The sequence below is a fragment of the Manis pentadactyla genome, chromosome 11 (genome assembly GCF_030020395.1).
Source record: "Manis pentadactyla isolate mManPen7 chromosome 11, mManPen7.hap1, whole genome shotgun sequence".
NCBI lineage: Eukaryota > Metazoa > Chordata > Mammalia > Pholidota > Manidae > Manis > Manis pentadactyla.
The window spans coordinates 94,373,849-94,396,727 of NC_080029.1; the positions used below are offsets into that span (position 1 = coordinate 94,373,849).

The 22,879-nt window shown below is 38.9% G+C and overlaps 1 protein-coding gene and 1 long non-coding RNA gene across 8 annotated transcripts in view; one reads left to right on the plus strand and one right to left on the minus strand.

The window, feature by feature from the left end:
- LOC118922533 (uncharacterized) overlaps positions 1-22,879 on the minus strand; it is a 77,551-nt gene that overhangs the window by 6,011 nt on the left and 48,661 nt on the right. For both annotated transcript variants that reach the window (XR_008992595.1, XR_008992594.1), the window contains exons 3-5: positions 17,416-17,547; positions 4,378-4,476; positions 2,767-2,927 (exon numbers count right to left, since the gene is read on the minus strand). This is a non-coding gene — a long non-coding RNA (uncharacterized LOC118922533). The remainder of the gene's footprint in view (positions 1-2,766; positions 2,928-4,377; positions 4,477-17,415; positions 17,548-22,879) is intronic.
- SLC28A2 (solute carrier family 28 member 2) overlaps positions 17,623-22,879 on the plus strand; it is a 40,642-nt gene continuing 35,385 nt past the window's right edge. Inside the window, exon 1 of one of the 6 annotated variants that reach the window (XR_008992593.1) lies at positions 17,623-17,900. The gene's annotated coding sequence lies outside the window, so the exon portion shown is untranslated. The other 5 variants (XM_036905417.2, XM_036905416.2, XM_036905415.2 and 2 more) reach the window with 5 other exon arrangements.

A 22,879-nucleotide genomic window follows, 5' to 3' on the forward strand; every position in this document is an offset into this window, starting at 1 on the left:
TGCTTTATTGTACTTCCTTATCTTCTGGGACACAGGGGAGAAATTATGAAGTCAGAAAACCTGGTTTGCTGATTTTGGCTTCACACTTTTGTAGACACCAGCACTGCTTCCTTAGTTTTCCTGCCCAGCCCTCTGAAACCTTCTTTCCTCCCACTGAACATATCTTTTTTATCCAAATCCCCTCAGAGGGAGCCTGCTAAGTTGTTGAAGGGTGTTAAAATAGTATCCTCCTACAACAAAGTAACCGTCATTTTAATGAAGACGTCTTAAGCCCAACTCCTTTATGCTGAGACCCTCAGACTAAGACAGATCAAGAAAGAAGATTCTCTGGTGCCACCAGGGCCTCATGATAACACTCAGATCATCAAAGCACTCTTGCCCACAGTCTGTCTCATTTGTGATACAATATCTGAGATGTGGATAGGAGCAATGGAGTGTGAGGTAAAGCAGTTTTGTGTCCATTTGTGTAGAATAAAAGATATATAATAGGAAGAAATTTGACTTGGGTGAGAGTGGGCCAATCTGCTCATTTGAACCTCTCTGAGTGTAAATCTTGAAGCATTCTAGAGAAGCAGGCATATTTTTTTGGGTCAGATTGCCATAATAAAATACCACTGAGTGGCTTAAACAACAAATTTATCTTCTCATAGTTTTAGAAAGTCCAGGACCAAGGTACTGGACAGTTTGTTTTCTGATGAAGACAGAAATGGCTGCCTTCTTGCTTTGTCTTCACATGGTAGAGAGCGGGAGCTGGCCACTCTGATTTCTGTTCTTATAAGGACACTAACCCTATTGGATTAAGGCCTTGCACTTATCACTTCACTTAACCTTAATTACTTCCTTACTATACATTTAGTCACGTTGGATGTTAGGGGTTCAGCCTGAATTTAGTGGTGGCTGGAGACCATAGCAATGGGAAGGCTTAATAGACCCCTTGCTCTGTACCCAGAAAGGTGGGGGCATGTCTGCCAGTGGTAGCGCCAACGTTCTACTCTTCTGGAAGGAGGGGTGGAGTTCGGGCCTCTAGGAGCTGCAAGAGGACCCCAGGTACAGGTATGCATGTGGTATTTAGTGTTGGTGTCACACATTCTGCTGCCTAGGACCCACACAGGCCTGGATCTTTCAGTGCAAGAAGTCCTTTGCTCAGAAGCTCTGTCCAACACCTGTGGCCCACAGATCTACAGTCTGGGCCCAACAGGTGTGTGATTTTGGGGTCCTGAGAAAGACTCCCTGGTCTCCAAAGTTTATTTATTCAACAAATTTTAAGGAGCCAGGAACTGATCTAGGCACTGGGGAAATGATCCTGAACAAGACTGCCTCTTCTACTTGCTCACCAATTACTAAAAGCCCTTTAACAGGGCACAGAAACTACATGGGTACTTTCTGACTTTGGTTCCCAGGAAGGCAGCCTCCTTTCCAGAGGACAGATTTTGATCAGGCTAGAGAGAGAAAGACAGAGGATGGAGAAAAGAGTAAAAAAAAAAGAGAGTGCATGCCCCCCACCTGACCCAGGACGGACCTTGTCTCCTACTCTCAGATGGTCTGGACAGTGGTTTCCTTGGAAAGGATCAGATTGCAGCTGCTTGCAGAGGTGGAGAGGGGAAGGGTGAAGTGAGGAAAGGCAGCCACCATTTTGTTCTGTTTCTTGCTGGCAGGTTCCACTCTTTTACTTTTTCGTGGACCCTCCACTTGGAAGAGTTCTTGAGAACTTGACCTGTGGACTGAACAGGTGGAGTCTGTAGACTTCAAGGCTGGCGCCAGCCTGGCTGCCTTTCCCTACTGTCAGAGTTATCTTAGCTCATTTCAGGAGAACGCTGAATTACACTTATCTTCATTGCAACACTGCTGACAGGAAGGCTCTTGCAGGAACTGGAGTAGCTTCCTGAGACATGTGAACTGAGGGGCTAAGTTAGTCTCCCAGATACAGCACCCCTATCAGTGCCATCGGGGGCTTGAGGGGGGTCAGGGGATGAGTTTGGAAACTACTGATTGGGAGTTCATGACTTTACTTGGGAAAACACCCAACTGTCCAGATTCATATCTAAGGTTTCCATTTAACAGCAAGTGGACAAGTTGTTTAACTTCTCTAAGCCCTAGGTTTTGTAGAATAGGGTTTTAAAAAGTAGTAGCTACCTCATGGGGGTTGGGAGAATTCAGTGAGATAATGCATAAAAGGCCCTTGGCCCAGGACTTGGCACCAAGTCAGCTCTCATAAAACTAACTGTTATTATGAATAATAATTGAGTATTTTTGGAATCATGTTAGGACATGGTTTCCATGAGTGTTTTCTCCCCCTCCCTGCAGGCCTCAGTCAAGTTCCACTGAGCCTTGTGCTCTGACGCAGAGCTTGGCAAAGCCTCCTCCTTTGACCCTTCAACGTGGCTGGGGACTTCCTACCCTGCTCTCAGCCCAAGCCCAAGCCCAGGCCCCACCCTGCCGATTTACAGATGACCAGTCATGTGTCAGGAGCTGCTGAAGATACAGTGAAACACAAGGAACATGGCTTGGTAGAGGGAGCACTGGACCTAAGCTTAGGGACAGAAAAAGAAGGGAGAGCCACAGCAAAGAGGAGAGAAAAAAAGAGAGACCATTCATTGAACATCTATATGTGCCTGGCAATGTGTCAAAGATGTTCATTTAATTATTTCATTTAATTCCACAGCTCTATGAAGATGTCCTTGTTATCATCCTTTTAAATATTAAATAGCTTGTCTCAGGTTTTGCCTTGGGTAGGAAATGTGAGATTTGGGGGGGATACACAAATACCTCCGTAGGGCTAGAGAGGACACGGATTGTCGCGTGAGCAGCTCTAGAGGGTGAGAGAGGGAAGAGGGCCGGCAAGCCAGCTTTCACCCTGACCTCCGGGTTCAGCCTCAGGCACCCAGGTTCTTCCGCCTGCCCCAGGCTGGCTTGGCTCATTGTTGGCTCTGTAACCCAGGAAACAGGACAGCATTACTCTTAGGCTGCATTTTCTTAATTTGAACATGGGAAATACACTGATACTTGCTGTACTATCTCAGAGGGTTATTGCCATATAGATTCAATTCAACACCTTACCATAGTTCCTGTTCCAAGGAAGTTACAATACAGCTAAAGGGTCAAAACATAAACCATGTAGAAACAATATACATGTGACTCAAGTGTTAGCTAGTGGGATGTCCCCAAACTCCCATGGCCTGCTGGCCATCCTTTACTATTTAGATAAAATTGTCTTAATCCCCCATCTCCTATAAAAGGAGAATAATCATCATTCCCAATATTTCCAAGAACTCTTAGGGCCTTTCTCCTTGTCTTTGTCTCAATTTTCATGCTTCTGCTGCTGAATTTGCTAACTTTGCTGGGTAGGCTGTCTTTTTTTTCTTTAAATACATCACCTCCCAGCAGCCCAGAACACACCACGATCTGGCTTCCTGAACTTTCTAAGTACCACTGGCACCAAACTATACATGTAGCAGATTTTACTGAATACTTGAAGAAAGGAGGGTGGAGTTGTAGCTCAGCAGAGCAAATGTCCAATGTCCCTTTCCTTAATCGCTCCTTTGCCACAGCCACCCCTGAAAAGACCTTTCTGACCTGCTCTTTACAGAGAGCCCAGCAACTGCCATATTGCTCTACTTATTTCTCCCTCTTCTCCTGCTCTCTCCTACCTGGGCCTCCTAGATGCTCTAATAATTCCTATCTTATTTATGTAAGGTAGACAAGATAGCCATCACCTACTGAATGCTTACTTTGTACCAGGCACTATGCTAAGTGCTTTATACTTCTCAGGTAACAGACACTTTCTTTTTCCTCTAGATGGTCTGGGCACATATCCTAGGAGCTTCTATTTTTTTCCCCAGCAAATAAGTTTTACACAACTTCTGTGTGCTAGGTGCTGGGGTCTCTGCTCCAGTGGAACTTCACAGCCAAACAGCTAACCAAGATAATTTGCTAAAAAGCAAAATTCTCAGTGAGGATTTCTGCCACTTTTATACAAACTTTTTTTCTCCAGGATGTAGCTTGGAGAAAATATAAGACAACATTATGACAAATAGTATTAGAGAAAAATACAAAAGATGCCACATGATTAACACATGAGTAGCTCAGGCACTAAAAGAAGACAGTGAGTTTCCTGGGGACTGAAATGGAGTCCAAAGCCTTTTAGAAAAAGGGGGAGTCATCTGAGTTGGATCTTCAAGGATGGCTAGCCTGAGAACAGGATGAGGGGAGGGAGGCATGGGAGGGTGGAGCAGGATGGGCAGTAGAGAGTCGTGGTTAAGAGCACAGAGCTGGGCTCAAACTCAGATCTCTCATTTGCTCGCTTTGGGACTTTGGCTAGTTGCCTCATTTCCCTAAGCCTGATATTCCTTGTCTGGAAAACTGGGATAGTAACAGTACCTTCCTCCAAGGTGCCCGGTCAGGATTAAAGGAGAAAATGCATGAAATGCATTTCAGTCATGGAGTAGTGCCTGAAGTATAAGAGGTGAGCAAAATAGTCTAAAAAAAAACAAAAAAAGCAAAGGATCTGTATCAGGATATTTACACTTTGGAGCACTTTACCATTTATACAATGGTTTTGTCCTTTCACTATTCTAATTTAATCATTTACATCATTTTGATCATTGTAGGCAGGTAAGCTTATCATTATTTTCATTTGGCAGAGGTGAAAACTGAGGCTCAAAATTGTTAAATACTTTCCCTAAGTTCATGAAGTTACTTTATCCGTGGAGTCTCTGACTCCAAATCTTTCCAATCCTGCCTTAAAAGTAAAAAGCCCCAAGACAGAAACCCTGAAATGCTTAATGACAAAGAATTTGGCCAAGGATTACTTCCTTATAACTTTCCAAACAAGGGTAGACTTTCACCAGTGGGACGTAGTTAGAGCATCTAGGAGGAGGGTCAGGAGTGGGAGACCAACGCCAACTTCCTTAGACTCTGTCCACCTCAAATTTCACCATGAAAATAATTAGCCAACTCTAAATCAATAGGGAATACTAGAGGTTAGACTTTTCTAATAGAACCCAAGCAAAGTTCTCCCAAGAAGCTCAGCAAATACAGAACAAGGATTCCAATCCATAGTTCTGTAAGACTAATTGTGGGGCAGTTACCGTTGATGCTGAATCTCTAGAACACATAAGCATGCTCGCAGGGCCTCAGTGGCTTCTCCACAAGCCTCATCCCTTCCCATCACAAAGCTGTGACTGCTCACCCACCTGCTCCCTGACACACATGCCCTTGGCACTGTCTGCCTGGGTCATTGGCTCTGCTGTGCAAAGACTGGGGCAGCCCCACAGGTGCCCTGGAGGCTGTCTCTTTGCCCAGAGCTCTCTCTATCAGAGCTTTCTCCAGCAGAGCACAACAAAGTGTAAATAGGAGAGATGGGAAATTGAGAGGAAGGCGTTTGAGGGAGAGATAGAGAAGAGAGGCAGGGAGGGAGAGTCAGAGATAGAAATTACAAACAGGAGGCAAAAGCAGAAGACAGGAAATAAGATAGAAATCCCTAATGCCAGGACAGAGAGGCTAGAACTTTTCAGGACTTACCATATTCTCACTCTGCTTTTTATGGTCGGATAACATTTGGTTGATCTTTCAATTAGGCATTTTTAGAAATCAGGCATTTACTGATAGAGCAGGTTATCCAGCACGTGGTCAATGAACTGGCCAAGACCAGTGGTGCTGAATGGAGGGGCAGTTATCCCCTCCCTCCTCTATTCCCACACCCTTCACACCTTCAGAGTCCACCACTCTGAAGGAACCTGCATGTGGGGCAAAACTGGAGAGAAAAAGACCTTAAATTTCTTACAGGCAAAATTCAAAAAGTATCAGAATTCCTTGAGAAATGGCAAACATTTCAAACAATGAACTGTAATTGTATAATTATAAAAATAATGGGGTCCTTGGAAAACACTGTCACCATGACCTACTGTCATCATCATTGCCAGTTTAACTGCCCCCAGTAATTCAACTGGCTTGGTAGTCACTGTCAACCCTATCCCAAACTGTGACAGTGAAGAAACGCACCTTTAAGTGCTTCCCTTTGCATTCTACTCCACATCTCCTTTTCTCCTTCACAAGTTCTTCCCTCAGGTGAGAGGGAACAAAGGCCCTGGCTCTAACCCAGGCCCAGTTGCAGCACCAGGTCAATGAGGGAAAGTGCCATGTGGGAGACAGGAGACAAGCAAGTGTAAGGAATGCTTTTCCTAGGGGGCAATGGAGGGGGTTTAGGAGGAGGTGGCATGTGAAAAGATAAGAGTTAAGTTATCTAGAACATAATAGTATTGAAACATGGGTGGCCATCTACGCAGAAATAACCTTTTTTGTTATTTTCCCAAACCTGTTTCTGGGAAGACAGGAGTGTGGGAGGAGACTTCTCAAGGTCACGATTAGAGAGAGGGACTAGCTATCATCTCCATGAAGTGGGAAGTGTGTAACAGGCTCTCAGGTTCACAGAGGACCTGAGTGTACAGGCAGCAGAGCACAGAGTCCTTATGCACATCAGGCAGATGCCTACGACTTGAGGACTTGCATTACCTATAGTCAGTGCAATTGTAGGTATAGCAGGAAGGTCTTAAAGATCCATTTTGCTCTAAAAATCCATATGACTACAAGATAACCTGCTCCACACCCCAAGATTACAACTATTTTATGACCCCAGCTGGTGCCAAGGCCAGATGGAATGAAGCAAGGGAGGAACAGGAGGGCCTCAAAGTATTCTTTCTTGGGACTTTGATTTCTTCAACCAGCCTCTCGGAAGAAGGGTAATTCCCAAATCTGTTCTAGTCTATACGTGATGACAAGATAATATAATATATGCACTCAACATTAGCTCAGCCAATGATTAGAGTTGGAATTTTCAGTTTGTTGGTGATCTGCCTTTCCTCTTTCCTAATTCCTTCATTTTCAACAAAGCGCTGTCTCGAGAGGTGCCAAATGACATTAGCACTGCATTCATACTGGCAGACCCGACCTTCCCGCTTGAGAGGGGGTCACCCTTGTGGGAAGATTTCAGGGGTGCCAAAAAGATCCAGATAATCACAGTTATCTAGTTCCTTTCCTTGGAGCCTGGTTTCTTCTGTCTTCTTCATTATATACCCAGCAAGTATGTATTAAGTGCCTGCTGTGAAGCTCTAGGAAGCACTAAGCACTTGAGCTGTGAGTGATGAGAGGCTGTGGGTTTGTTCCAGCTGTGCTGGAACTGCTGGGCAGCTGGGCTGCTGGAGAGGCTTTCTGTCTGACAGATGACTGAGGGCATTGCAGAGGAGACTGGAATTTTTCTGGAGGTGAGACAATGGCTCATGAGTGTGTGACTGGGGGAGTCACACAGGGCCCACTCTCAGAAGGCCTACTCTCTGCAGTCACTGGTTTGAAATTCCAATAATTTTTCAACAGGGAGGCCCACATTTTCATTTTGCACTGGGCCTCGCAAGTTATGTAGCTGTTCCTGGAGAGGAGAGAGTCTTTTGGAGAGAATTCTGCTTCTGGGGACAGACTATAGGAATAATAATAGAATTTGCACAGGGTGGATAGAATGGTGTCAAACTCTACTCCCACCTGTGGGTTTGTTTCCATAAGTATTTGGTGAATTGAACTAAAGTGAGGTGAAAAGCGGTCCACATCAAATATTGAGCTAAATATGCATTTCACATGAACTAACACAACTTAATATTCTATGAAATGGGCACTATCCTTATCATTGGCAGTTTTCAAATGTTTTGTTATGGCCAACTAGCCATTTGGTTTACAAAATGGTAGGCAGTATTTTTTATACAGAAGTCTACTCTCCCTCATCCCTACCCCCAGCCTTCCAGTGCAATATGCTACTGTCTGCAGTATAGCTTTAGATCTGGAAGTCCTCTATTAAGGAAACTTTAGAAGTGGAAACTTCAAAATTGTACCCATTCCTACTATAGGACCCAATACTTGTCTTCACAGGCCTTCGCTAAAATGCATTTTCCTGGAGGACAGGGCCCTTGTCTGTGTGGACCACTACTGTATCCTCAACATCTAAGGCTGTGCCACACAATAATAGGCACTTAATAATTATTTATAGAATTCCACTTCTGGCCAAGATGGAATAACAGAGACAGGATTTACTCTCTCACCTTCAACTATAAAAAATTCAAAGCAAAATATATGCAACAAGGATTTTTCAGATATTGGACAACACAGAGAATGGGAAGCAAGATAAGCCTTATGATTGATTTAGCTTTCTGCCTGGGTAGTTTCTAGGCTGTAACTTAGGGAAGTGGGAGAGAGGCTGGTGGTCTCAGGATTCAGAGCTCAGAGAGGCTGAGGTGGCTAGAGTTCCCAGGGTAGGGCACTAAGGAGGAGAGTGCTGCACAGAGAGCTCATGAGCACACGCATGTGAGGAAACCACTTGGGTCTGGGAAAGGATGACTGGGAAGGAGCAGGCAGAAAGGCCTCAGAGCTCACATAGGGCTGGGAAACTACGAGCCAAAGTGGAAAGACTTCCTAACTTTTGGGACATTGAGCAAAGTTCTCAGAATAGGATTTTCTCAATAGTACAGCCAAATTAGTCCTAGGTGAAAGATTGTTTTGGACCTATGTTATAAAGCAGAAAAGCAAGCTTTGATAGTTTCAAACTATTTCCAAGTAATAACTTAGCTACATTCCAGAATGAAGTCCAAAAATATTTGAAAGAGATACAGGAAAATCTGGCATCCAACTATATAAAAGTCATGTAAACTGTCATCTTACTTTATACTATCAGACATGTAATAATGTATAACAATAGGACACATTAAAAGGGGAAAAATCAATAGAAACAAACACAGAAATGACATGATAGAATTAGAGGACAAAACTATTAAAACAGGTATATTTAATACACATCCCATGTAATTAGGAAAAGGCAAATTAAAACCATAAGATACCACTACACACCCATAGGAATGGCTAAAAGAAAAAAAGAAAGAAAGAAATGACATTTTATTTCTCTTTTTCTTTGGTTATCTGCTTTTCTTTGGTGAAGGGTCTATTTAGGTCTTTTGCCCATTTGCCAAGTTATTTTTTTGTTTTGAGAATTTTAAATATATTCTGGATACAAGTCCATTATCAGATATGTAATTTGCAAATATTTTTACTTATTTGTGGTGTATCTTTTCATTCTCTTTATGGTGTCTTTTGAAGAGCAGAAGTTCTTAATTATGATGAAATCCAATTTATTAATTTTCTTTTTATGGACTGTACTTTTGTATTGTATCTTTGTTTAATTGTCTAATCCAAGATCACAAATATTTTCTGATTTTTTTCCTATAAGTTTTATAGATTAAGATTTTAGATTTAGGTCTATGATCCATTTTGAGTTACTTTTTAAATAGGGCACAGATTATGAATTGAGATGAATTTTTTTGCATGATTTGTTTTGTATGATTTCAATTCTTTTAAATATTCTAAGGAGTTGTTGGTGGGTTTTTTCTGTCCAGAATATGGTCTATCTTGGCAAATATTCTGTATGTAATATAGTGTCAATGCATATGCTCTTGTTGGGTGAAATGTTTCAAAAATGTTAGTTAGGCCAAAGACATTGATAGCGTTAGTCAGGTCTTCTGTTTCCTCATGTATTTTGTTTACTTGTTCTATCAGTTACTGAGAGGACAGTATTAAACTCTGCAAACATAATTCTGTATTTGTCTGCTTCCCCTTTTAATTTTTTCAGTCTTTGTCTTACATCCTTTGAAGCTACATTTTTAAATCCATACACATTAAGTAAGGACTGTTAAATATTCGCAGTGAAGTGACCCCTTACTGTTAATGTAATGTTCTTTCTTTTTTATCTCTGGCAATATTCTTTGTTCAGAAGCCTTCTCTTTATGATATTAATATAGACACTCCAGCTTTTTATTTTTATTTTTTGGTATTATCATGATATCTCTTTTTCCATCCTTTCACTTTCATTATATATTTTTACATTAAAAATGAGTTCCATATAGACATCATATAGTTGGATCTTGCTTTTATTTTTATAAATCCAATCTGGTAATCTGTGTTTTTTGGTGTGTTTAGACCACTTATATCTAAAGTAATTACTGACAAGGTTTGATTAAAACCTACCACCTTATTAGGTGTTTTCTGTTTGTTCCATTTGTTCTTTATGTTTTTCTACCTTCTTTTGGATTGAGTTTTTCTTGTAATTTTATTTAATCTCCACTATTGGCTTATTATGTCTCTGTAAAATTTTTTTAGTGGTTACCCTAACGTTTGCAATATACATCATTAAGGATCAGATTCTGTGTTCAAGTAATATTATATTGCTTCATGTAGTATAAAGGCCTTACAATAGTATACTCCCAATTCCTTCCTCCCACTTTTGTGCTATAATTTTATTTTTACATGTATTATATACATACTACACTGATACTATTTTTGCCTTAGACAGTAATCTTTTAGAGTAGTTAAATTTCTAAAAATGAATTTTATGTTTACTCACATTTATGCCATTTCCAGCACTCTTTATTTCTTTATGTAGATACAAGTTTCTTTCTGCTTGAAAAACTTCCGTCACTATTTCTTCTTTGTGCAGTTTACTGGTAATCAATCTTCTCAGTTTTTGTTTGTCTGAAAATATCTTACTTTTCCATCTTTTTTGAAAGCTATCTTTGCTGGGTAGAGAATACTGGGATGACAGATATTTCTTTCTTGTCTACTGGCTTGCATAGTTTCTTCAAAAAATGTTTGGTAATTCTTGTTGTTTCTCTGTATGTAATGTCTCTTTTCTTTCTAGTTGCATTAAATATTTACTCTTCATTTTTGGTTATCAGCAGTTTGAATATTATATGTCTAGGTGTGTGTGTTATGGTATTTATTTCGCTTAGTGTTTTCTGAGGTTCTTGGATCTGTGATTTGGCATCTTTGATCAATTTTGGAAAATTCCTTGTCATTATGTCTTCAACTATTTCTTTTGCTTCTCCCTCCTCCTCCTCCTCCTCCTCCTCTTCCTCCCTTTCTCTTCCTCCTTTATCTGGAAGTCCAATCACACATACATTCGGTCATTTACTATCGCCCCACAGCTCCTGGGTGCTCTGTTCTGTCCCCCACCTTTTCTTTGTGTTTCATTTTGGGAAATTTCTGTTGAGTTCAAGTTCACTAATTCTTACCTTGGTTTAACTGAGTCTACCAGTAATACTGTCAGAGACATTCTTCCTATCTAGTACCACGCTTTTCATTTTTAGCACTTCCATTTGATTCTTTATGATGGGTTTCCTCTTTGCTGACAGTCCTTATCTTTTTATTCAGGTCATCTTCCTTTTCTACTAGAGCCTTTAACATATTAATTTTAGTTATTTTAGACTCCCTATACAATAGTCACACCTCTGGATTACATCTGATTTTGATAATATTGCCGCATTTTCTCTTGAGAATGTGTTTCTTTTTTGGTTCTTTTTCATGAATTTTTTGGTTGAAAGCCAGCAATCTTGTGTAGAAGAGTAGAAACCGGGATTAATAATATTTATGTCTGGGAGTGGGCATGTGTTTCTTTAGCCAAAGCTTTAGATTTTGGGGTTGAATCAATATAGTCAGTTGACTGGATTTGTGGAGTTGAGTTAGCAGCTGTCTGTCTGAAGATTTTTCTCAATGACTGTTTTGATCCTCAGCTTTGTCTTCCCTTTGTACCTGTGCCTTAGAGAAAGTCATTTCTCACACATTTTCCTCCCTCTCTCAGAAATAGATGCCTGTTACTTTTCACTCAGTGCTTGCTATATCCAGTTGTGGAAAAGAAAAGTGATTTTTGTTTTTCAGATTTGCCCTCAGTCTTACATAGGTATTGTGTCCCTGAGTATTGAAGGTGGGACATTATTAGTAATCTTTCCTTTCCCATCAATAGGAGATCTTTAAGGCCTGGGTCCAGGACAGTTTTCTGCTCTTTCCCAGAGGAAAGGAAGAGGTAGTTTGTTTGTTTTCTGTTCACTTCCCTGAATGAGTCTTCACCTATGGCCTGAGGGTAGCAGGTTTTTCTTCCTCTCCCTGTGACCCAAGGCTTCTGTTTCATAGGGGAGAAAGCTGAGAATGATCCACCGGGAGCTTTGTTTTTTCAACAGTGGTAGCTGCTCACCTTCCCCAGGCCTGCACCAGAAGGAAGACTTTCTTAAGTCTCCTATCTTGCCCACAGTCTTTCTTGTGAGCCCTCGGCAAGGTTTGTGAAAAAGGGCATGTAAGTGAATATAAGTTTCCCTTGTGTTGTGGCTCTTTTTCTATTATCACACCATCCATAAAAATTTTAGAATTGTTTTTCTGTTTCTATGAAAAATGTCATTGGAATTATGATAGATACACCATTCTTTACTATTTCTATTTCAATTTTTATTGAATCTGTAGATTGCTTTGGGTAGTATGGACATTTTAACAATATTAATTGTTCCAATCCGTAAGCATGGTATATCTTTCTATTTATTTGTGTCATCTTCAATTTCTTTCATCATTGTCTTACAGTTTTTAGAGTATAGGTCTATCACCTCCTTGCTTAAATTTATTCTTAGGTATTTTATTCTTTTTGACGCAACTGTAAATAGCATTGTTTTCCTAATTTCTTTCTGACAGTTCAATATTAGCTCATAGAAATGTAACAGATCTCTATTTATTGATTTTGTATCCTACAACTTTAATGAATTTTTAAATTCTAACAGTTCTTTGGTGGAGTCTTTAGGGTTTTCTACACATATTATCGTGTCAGCTACACATGTAATAGTTTTACTTCTTTTCCATTGTGGATGCCTTTTATTTCTTTTTCTTGCCTAATTGCTTGGTTAGCACTTCCAATACTATGTTGAATAAAAGTGACAAAAATGAGCACCCTTGTCTAGTTCCTGATTTTAGAGGAAAAACTTTCAGCTCTTCACTGTTGGGTATGATGTTAGCTGTGGGTTTGTCATATATGATCTTTATTATATTGAGGTAAGTTCCCTTGATACTCAACTTGTTGAGAGTTGTTATCATAAACGAATGTTGAATTTTGTCAAAGCTTTTTCTGCATCTTTGGAGATGATCCAGTGATTTCTATCCTTCATTGTGCTAGTGTATCATGTTGATTAGTTTGCAGATGTAGAACCATCCTTGCATCCTTAGATAAATCCCACTTAATTAAGGTGTATTATCCTTTTTAATGTATTGTTGAATTCAGTTTGCTAATATTTTGTTGAGAATTTTTGCATCTATGTTGATCAGAGATATTGGCCTGCAATTTGCTTTTCCTGTGGTGTCCTTGTCCAGTTTTGGTATCAGGGGAATGCTGTCCTGGCAAAATAAATTTGGAATTGCTCCCTTTTCTATTTCTCTATATGAGAAGAATTGTTATTAATTCTTTTTTGAATGTTTGGTAGAATTTACTAGTGAAGTGTCTGATTCTGGACTTTTGTTTGTAGGGTGCTTTTTAATTATTTATTCAATCTCTCTACTATTGTGTGTTCAGATTTTCTATCTCTTCATGATTCAGCTTTGCATGGTCATATGTTTCTGGGAATGTATCCATTTCTTCTAGTTTGTCCACTTTAAAAGTATATAATTGTTCTAGCAGTCTCACAATCCTTTGTGTTTTGGTGGTATCAGTTGTAAGGTCTCCTTTTATATTTCTGATTTTATTTATTTGAGTCCTCTTTTTTTCTTGCTGGAGGTTAGTCTATTTTGTTTCTTTTCAGAGAACCAGCTCTTGATTTTATTGAGCTTTTCTGTTTTGTTTTAGTCTCTAATTTGCTTATTTTTGCTCTGGTCTTTGTTCTTTGCTTCCTTCTATTAACTTTTGGGCTTTGTTTTTTCTTCCTTACCTATTTCCTTGAAGTATAAAGTTAGGTTTTTTATTTGAGATTTTTCTTATTTCTTGAAGTAGGCATTTATTACTATGAATGTCTTAGAACTGCTTTTGCTGCATCCCATAAGTTTTGATATATTGTATGTCCATTTTAGTTTGTCTCAAGGTATTTTTTATTTCACTTTTGAGTTCTTCAGTGATCCAATGGTTGTTAAAGTAGCATGTTTTTTAGTCTATACATATTTATGAATTTTTGAGTTTTCTTCTTTTAATTGATTTCTAGTTTCATAGCATTGTGGTTGAAAAAGGTGCTTGATATGATTTCAATCTCTTTAACTTTGTTAAGATTTGTTTGGTGGCCTACATATGATTTCTTCTGGAGAATGTTCCCTGTGCACTCAAGAAGAATATGTATTCTGTTGGTTATGGGTGGAATGTTTTATAAATATATTTTAAGTCCTTGTGGTGTAACGTGTCATTTAAAGCCTTTGTTTCCTTATTTTCTGGCTGGAAGATTTATACTTTAATTTAAGTCTGGTATGAAGTCCCCTGTTATTATTGTATTGGTGCATCTCTCCCTTTAGGTCTTCTAATATCTACTTTACATATTTAGGTGCTCCTATGTTGGATGCATAAGTACGTGTAAGTGTTATAACTTCTTGTTGGATTGACCCATTTATAAATATGCAATGCCCTTCTTTGTCTCTTATTGTGATCTTTGTTTTACAGTCTGTTTTGTCTGATATAAGCATAGCTACCCCAGCTTTCTTTTGGTTTCCATTTTCAGGAATATCTTTTTCTATCCCTTCCCTTTCAGTATGTCATCACACCTGAAGTGATTATCTTGTGGGCAGAATATAGATGGGTCTTGTGCTCTATGTTTTTTTTTGTTAGATAATTGAGTCCATGTATATTCAAGTAATTATTGATTGGTATGTACTTATTGCCGTCTTGTTCATTGTTTTCTGGCTGTTTTGTAATTATCCATTCCTTTCTTCCTCTCTTGCTCTTTCTTTTTGGTTGGATGACATTTTTTAGTGTGTTTAGATTCCTTTCTCATCATCTTTTTTTGTATTTACTGTAGATTTTTGCTTGGTGGTTACCATAAGGCTTACATATAACAACTTATATTTATAACAGTCTATTTTAAATTGATAACAACTTAAGTTTGAATCCACTCTAAAGCTCTAAATTTTTACTCCTGTCCCCATATTTTGTTTTTGATATCACATTTTACATTTTTATCTCCTGTAGCCCTTAACTAATTGTTGTACTTAGTTATTTTTACTGCTATTGTCCTTTAACCTTCACAATAGCTTTATAAATGATCAATCCACTACCTTTACTAAATATTTACCTCTACCAATGAGATTGTTACTTCCGGATGTTTTCTTGTTACTACTTAGCACCCTTTCTTTCAGCTTAAAGATGTCCCTTTAATATTTCTTGCAAGACTGGCTTAATGGTGATGTACCCTTTTAGCTTTTGCTTGTCTGGAAAATTCTTTCATCTCTCCAATTCTGAAGGATAACTTTGATAGGGTGGGTATTCTTAGCTAGAATTTTTTTTCTTTCAGCACATTGAATATACTATGGCACTCCTTTCTGTCCTGTAAAGTTTGTGCTGAAAAATCTGCTGATAGTCTTATAAGGATTCCCTTGTATATAACAAATTGTTTATCTCTTGCTGCTTTGAAGATTCTCTCCATATTTTTAACTTTTGTCATCTTAATTATAATGTGTCTTGGTGTGGGTCTCCTTAGGTTTATCTTATTTGGAACTCTTCTAGATTTCTCATCTGAATGTCCATTTCTTTCCCCAGGTTAGGGAAATTTTCAGCCATTGTTTCTTCAAATAAGTTTTCTGACCATTTTCTCTCTCTTCTCCTTCTAGGACTCCTATAATTTGAATGTTAGTTTGCTTGATGTTGTCCTGAGTCCCTTAAGCTATCTTGATGTTTTTTTTCATTCTTTTTTCTTTTTGCTGTTCTGAGTGTGGTCTGCTGCCCTGTCTTTGGGTTCATTGATCCTTTCTTCTGCTTCATCTGGTCTGGTCTGGTGTTGAGCCCCTCTAGTGTATTTTTCAGTGCAGTTACTGTATTCTTCAGTTATGTGACTTCTGTTTGGAATGTTCTTATATTTCCTATCTCTGTTGAAGTTTTCACTATGTTCTTTTATTCTCCTGAGTTTGGTGAGGATCTTTATGACCATTAGTTTGAACTCTTTATCAGGTAACTTATCTCCATTTCATTTTGTGTTTTTCCCTGAGGTTTTCTCTTGTTTTTTTCATCCGTAACATATTCCTCTGTTTCTTCATTTGCTTGACTGTGTGTTGGTTTCTATGCATTAGATGGAACAGCTACAACTCCCAGTCTTGAAGGATTGGCCTTTTGTAGGAGATGAACCTCATTGTTCAGCCCTGCCTTAGCTCTTGGTTCTCTCAAACCTGTCCAGGCAGCTTATTTTATTTTTAATAATTCTAGTAGTTGAGGGTGTGTCAAGACCTGTCAGTGTCTCAGACAGGAGGATCTCAGTTAGCACCTAGGCTCAGTTAGCATCATCCAGGCTGATTGGAAGCCAGACTACCAGGTGACAGCTTTTAAGGAATGAAAATATATATAGTCCTGTGGGATTACAAGTGGAAACCCCACTGGTTCCAAGAACCAGGTGATCTAAAGGTATTCCTTGGGCAGCAGTCACAAAAATCAGGGCTCCAGATGAGTGTATAAGCCCCTTTCTGGGAGATATCAGTGAGCTCTAGTGAGGCAGGGGGACAATGCAAAGATGGCTTCCCTGAATTATCTAGATGTGTGCCCAAACTGGAGCCTGCCCCAAAGGCTGAAGCTTCAAGACTTCACAGAAAGGCTAGGGGTGTGTTTCAGCCCACTGTCTGTGCAGTGTCCTGGGATGGTAACCTGGCAAGAACTGTCTCTCTGATTGTTACAGTCCCATGGGACCCAGGAATGCAAGCCACCTTGGTCCCAGAGTCAGGCAATCAAGGGGAGTCTCCTGGATGGCAGCTTGAATATTATTTCTTTGTACTGAGAATTGAAAAATAAAATTCCCTCCTTAAAAGAGCTAGGATGAATATGGAACTCAACTCCTGTGCTTTCCTTCTGTCAAGGATCATAGACCCTCAAGTCCTGCCAGTATTATTCACTCTTCAGTGCTTTAAAACTGTTATTTTATATATTTTGTCTAACTTTTTTAGTTGTTTTCAGCAGGAGGTGTAAGTAAAACACAAGCAACTCCATTAAGACCAAAATTGGAAATTTCTATATTCTCACTAGTTCTGGCTGCTTCTACTAGTAATCAAGGGAGAGGTAAGAGCATAAAAGCAGAGAGGATAATATCATATATTATTTATACCCTACTTATTTTCCAGATGAGTTTGTGAGAGGCCACCTATTTTTTCAGAAATAACTCCTAGGCTTTAGGATAGTTATAAAGCCCAGCTTCCATGGAAATGACCAGAGCTAGTTTCTAATCCTGGTGTTGCCCAAACTATTGCATGACTTTAGACAAATTGTTTATCTTCTTTGAGTCTCTTTTTCTTTGTACTTGAACTAGTAGCTGACTTGCTTACAGGAATTTTCTGAGAATGAACAGTAAAAGTATAGGAAAATATTTTTAAAGACTGTAAAATGCTGCAGAAACAGAGGTATCTCTTACTTACCTCTACCAAAATCCAGAAATAGCACAAAAGTGGGAGTGAGGATCCCAGGATTTGGATTTGGCTTAGCCATTAACTTGCTGTTGACTCTGGGTAAATCACTTCATTCTTCCTGATTTCAGAGAGTTTATAGAACTATAAGCGGTAAGACAAAAAGAAAACATTTAAGCAACAAAGCGCAAGTCTGTCTGTGGGTCAAAAGTTAATTGATGGGAGGTACCTGCCAGATTAATTCTCTTCCTCTTGGCAGTTGGATTGTGTCAATAATACCTCATTTAAAGGAAACTTGGATACCTTAGAAAAGTGAGATGAATGCTGTAGTCTGCACTTAGAAGATGAACATGGAATTTTATACCTCTCCGGGAAAAGAGAGGGAAGAGTGTGAGAGAAGAAATGTGATCACTGGCATTGTTTCACCTGGACTGAAAGCTAGGGTCTGTTCCTGTTATGGTGCCTGGGCTTGACCCTAGAACTGGCAATTATCTAAGGTAAAAATGAAAAGCAGAGATAAAGTGGGAGCTAGGATGAGCAAGACAGACTCCATAATCATTGAAATGATAGACATCAGCTTGAAAAAATCTGTAATTTTCCTGAGTTACTTTAATTAGTAATTCAGTAGTAGCTTACAGTTGTAAGGTCATCCACTGTTTTCCAAATTCTTTTTCTATTAGTTAATTCTCATGATTATTTCCTGAGATAACATTAGGCAATTAGGCAGGATAACAGAAGGGGCTGAGAGGCAAAATGAGTTACTCTAGGTTACAGAATATAACACACATTTACTCAGGGCATTTATGGATGTGAGCATGTGTGAGTGTATGGGTGCATGTGCACACATGGATCTAGGGAAAAAGAAACAAGTGTCCCTATTTTGGTGATTGGTATCATCTATATATCCAATAATATAAGTGAGAATCCTGTTTTGTTTTGTTTTTTTATCTATTTTACAAGTATTTATTGATTGTCTAATATTTTGGCAGGTCTTCAGCCTGGGGCTATAAGGTGGTGAACAAGATAGAAAGCCTGTGCTTGAGGAGATCACAGTCTAGTGGGATACAAGTAAACATTTAGAGTACTGTGTGTTCTGTGGAGTTGTGCAACAGTATGTTGCAGTAGGCTCGAGGAGATCATAGTCTAGTGGGATACAAGTAAACATTTAGAGTACTGTGTGTTCTGTGGAGTTGTGCAACAGTATGTTGCAGTAGGAGCACAGGGGAAGTGATCCTAAGTCTTGTCTGGAGGGAAACAGTAAGCTTCTTTGGAGAAGGTGGCTTGCAACAGAGACTTGAAGGAGGCATAGGAATTTGCTAGGTAGATAAATGGGAGCAGGGTCTTAATGACAGAAAGAACAGTATCCACACATTCACATGGGCATAAGGGAATAACGTGTGTTTAGGTAACAGCATGCAGCTAAGTATTACTAGAGGATAAAAGTAAGCAGAAATGAGATTATTTTGAAAAATTTTGAAAAAGTATCTTTCTTCTTTTATACATTCTCTCTGTGCACAATCCAATACAATAATCAAGTCCTATATATGATTTGATTCCTTCTATCTATTCTCTTCTATTGCTTTGGTGAGAGCCTCACCATGTCTGACCTGGACTACTCCTTTTCTTGCCTTACTGATCTCCTTGTTCTCAATGTGCATGCTTCCAGTCCACCCTCCTCTTTCCTCCCCATCTGGTTCAGAATAAGCCCAAACTTTTAAGCCTGGTTTACAGAGCCCACCTCCATCCTGGACTGTATCTGCAGACTTATTTTTTGATAGACCATCCCTATTCTCACATTTCCCCTCTCCACTTCTTAATTAACACCTTACTTACTTTATTTCATCTTTCCTTAATTAATTCCTCAAAAACCTCTCTCCATTCTTCAGCTGATTTTTGCAGCCTTCTTAGCATGTCAGTCCTCCCGTCTGTGCCTCTGTTTGTTTCTCCCTTTGCTGGTATTTCTTTCCTCTTCTCCACCATTAATCCCCTATCTGTCAAGACATTCCAGACTTGGGGAAAATGTTATCAACTCTGTGAAGCCTTTCTGGTTAATCTTTGTTTTCTCAGCAATATATTGGGGTCTGGAGTCTTCCCAGCCCTCTGTCTCCCATACTGTTTTCTTACTCAGTACAGCCCAGTGAGGTCCCCACAGGCTGGCAAGAGTAATTGCCCTCTGATTCTTCCTTACTGATTTGTAAGTTCCTTTATGACAATGTCTCATTCTCTTTTGTGTTTGTTGTCAGTACCCAAAACAGTGGGTGATAGTGAATACTCAATAAATACTTGTTGAATGGATTAATAAAGTCTTCCTAGCAGTCGTTTGGCACTGAATCATGTACACTTGCTTCAGTACAAAGTGATGGTAAGTTTTTTGCGTGCAGAGACCTTTCTTTTACTTTTCTTTTACATGCTTCCCAGTGCCTATAGCTCAGTGTTGGACAGTGCTTCTGCTGATGTGTCTGTTAGGAGTTCCTGACCCTGCAAAATAGTCTTAGAAATATATAACCATTAACTTGAGTTGCACTCCTATAGAAAGAAGGACCTAAAACAAAGTGACCAATCACAGGAAAGTCACCTCCCCTGGCCCCAGCCTGTCCCTTCAGGGTCATGGTCTCTTGGAGCTGAGTTTTTCTTTCCATCCTTAACTGAGGAGGCGGACTCTTACAAGCTGTAAGCAAGGGTGTTTGGGGAGGGCAGGAACCTGATTTGCCAAATTTCTTAACTGGTCACATTTAGAACCAAAGTCAGGTAATTATGTGCCCGTAAACGGAGGCCCTAATTTATGCAGCAAAAGCCTATTTATGTATATTTAATGAAATATTTTAAATGCTTGAAGGGATTACATTTAAAAGAATTAATTCCATGGGGAAAGAAAAAGTAAAAAAAATCTCAGAATGAACTTATAAATTTGAATGTCTCAAATGTTTGATTAGTTTCTTGATTCTCTCATTTTATTTTAAATCTGTGTTTATTTGGGATAATTAACATTCATACTGATTATTCTACTCCTGCTTTATTCTTCCTATTATTTTCATTGAATGTCTTTTTCCATCCCTTCACTTTTAGTTTGTGTATATCTTTGGGCCTGAAATGAGTCTCTTATAGGTAGCATATAGATGGGTCTTGTTTCCTTATCCATTCTGCCACTCTATGTCTTTTGATTGGTACATTCAGTCCATTTACATTTAAGGTGATTATTGATAGATATGTATTTATTGCCATTCTTTTAATTGCTTTCTGCTGTTTTTTATATCTCCTCTCTGTTCCTTTCTTCCTCTCTTATATTCTTCTCTTATTCTTGATGGTTTTCTTTAGCATTGTAATTGGATTTCTCTTTCCTTTTAAAATGTACTAATTTTTGTGTGTGTATTTATTGTAGGCTTTATTTTTGTGGTTACCAAATGTTCAAGGACAGCTTCTTTACTATCTAACAGTCTATCTTAAATTGACTACTCCATTTTAAACACAACCTAAAGGTACTTTTTTTCTCTTTCTTCCTCTCCCATTTTTTGTATTAGATGTCATAATCTGCACTTTTTGTGTATCTCTTGACTGATTTTGTGTGTAGTTTCTTCTTTTGTTTTAATTTTTTACTTGCTTGGTAATTAGTTGGTCTAATACATTTACTGTGGGTTTATCTCCACTGATGACACCTATTTAACCTTAGGGTCATTTCCATCTACAACAATCCCTTTAACGTATTGTATAAGACTGGCCTAGGGGTAGTAAATTCCTTCACCTTCTGTTTATCTGGAAATTGTTAAATCTTTGCTTCAAATTTAAATGATAATCTCACTGGGTAGAGGATTCTTGGTTGGTGTCCTTCTGTTTCAGTACACTAAATATATCACACCACTCTCTTCTAGCCTGTAAGGTTTCTGCTGAGCAGTCTGCTGATAGCTTGATGGGATTTCCTTTATAAGTATTCTTTTTTTTTCTCTCTGGCTGCTTTCAACACTCTCTCCTTATCCTTGATCTCTGCCGTTTTAATTATTACATGTCTTGGTGTTGTCTTGCTGGGTTTCCTTTTGTTAGGGGATCTCTGTGCTTCCATGACCTGAGTGTCTATTTCCTTCTCTGGACTGGAGAAGTTTTCAACAATTATTTCCTTAAAGAGACTTTCTATCCCTTTGTCTTCTCCTTCTGGTACCCCTATTATGCGAATATTGTTTCATTTTGGGTTGGTCACATAGCTCTCTTATCATTCTTTCATTCCTAGAGATCCCTTTTTCCTTTTTTCTCTCTGTTCCTCAGCTTCTTTGTTTTCCTGTTCTTTAATTTCTATTTCATTTACTTTCTCCTCTACATGATGTTATGTACTTTTAAATCTCTCCATTGTGCATTTCATTTCAGTTACTGTATTCTTCAGCTCTGAGTGGCTCTTTTTCAGGTTTTCTGTCTCTCTGTTGAAGTCCTCCCTGAGATCTTGAATACTTTCTATTAATCTGTGAACATGTTTATGACTTTTATTTTGAAATCTTTAATAAGAAGATTTGTGATCTCTGTTTCATTTAGCCCTCTTTCTGGGGTTCTGTCATGTAGTTTTGATTGGATCAAATTCCTCTGCCTGCTCATTTTGTCAAGGATTCTGTGTTTCTTCCTTTATATTAGATGCCTCTACTATGCTTTCTGGTCCTTTTCTGTGTGTCCTTTCTTCCTCCTCAGGTGTAGGGGGTCTGCTCTGCAGTCTTCAGGTCATTTTCAGGTCTAGTTCCATTTGCTGTACTTTCCCCTTTTATATGTTTTTGGGAGGAGGTTTCCATCTTGCCTTCCTATTCTGTCATCTTTAATCCTATCCCATACCGATTATTCTAAACATAGCTTCTTTTATTTAACTAACAAGGAGCTTTCTTAGATGCTCCAAAAACTATTACTGTGCTACATTACAATCAGAAGCTTGAAAGCCTGTTAATCTTTGTTTTCTCAGCAATGTGTTGGGGGTCTGGGGTCTCAGTCCTCTGCCTCCCATACTGTTTCTTCTAACTCAGCACGGCCCAGTGGGGTCTCCCCCAGGCTAGTAAGAGTAGTTATCCTCTGATTCTTCCTTTAAGAGACCACCCTGGGACCCTGGGTAAACCAATGAGTCTTTTCAGTTCCTTTTGTACCCCCACCCCCAAATGAGCAGAGAAACATTCCTTTGCATATTTGTTCTTCCACTTTTTTTATATGTATTTCTGTGAATTGACAGACTTTCTATGAATATTTCATGCTTATATAATATTTTATACTTTGTTTAGTAGTATAGTGGTTCATGTGAATTCTAGAGTTAGACTGCTTAGGTATATATCTGAATGCATTTGTATCTGAAGTCATCTCTATATCTATCTATCTGTAACAGATGTCTATATTTCATTATTTATATTAAAATTATGCTGCCAATGTTCCTAATTCTTAGTTCTTTGAGAAATAAACTAAACCTCTAAAGATTTTTAGTTTTGTTTTCTTCTGGGTAATGGCCCTACAAATCCTCCCCAGC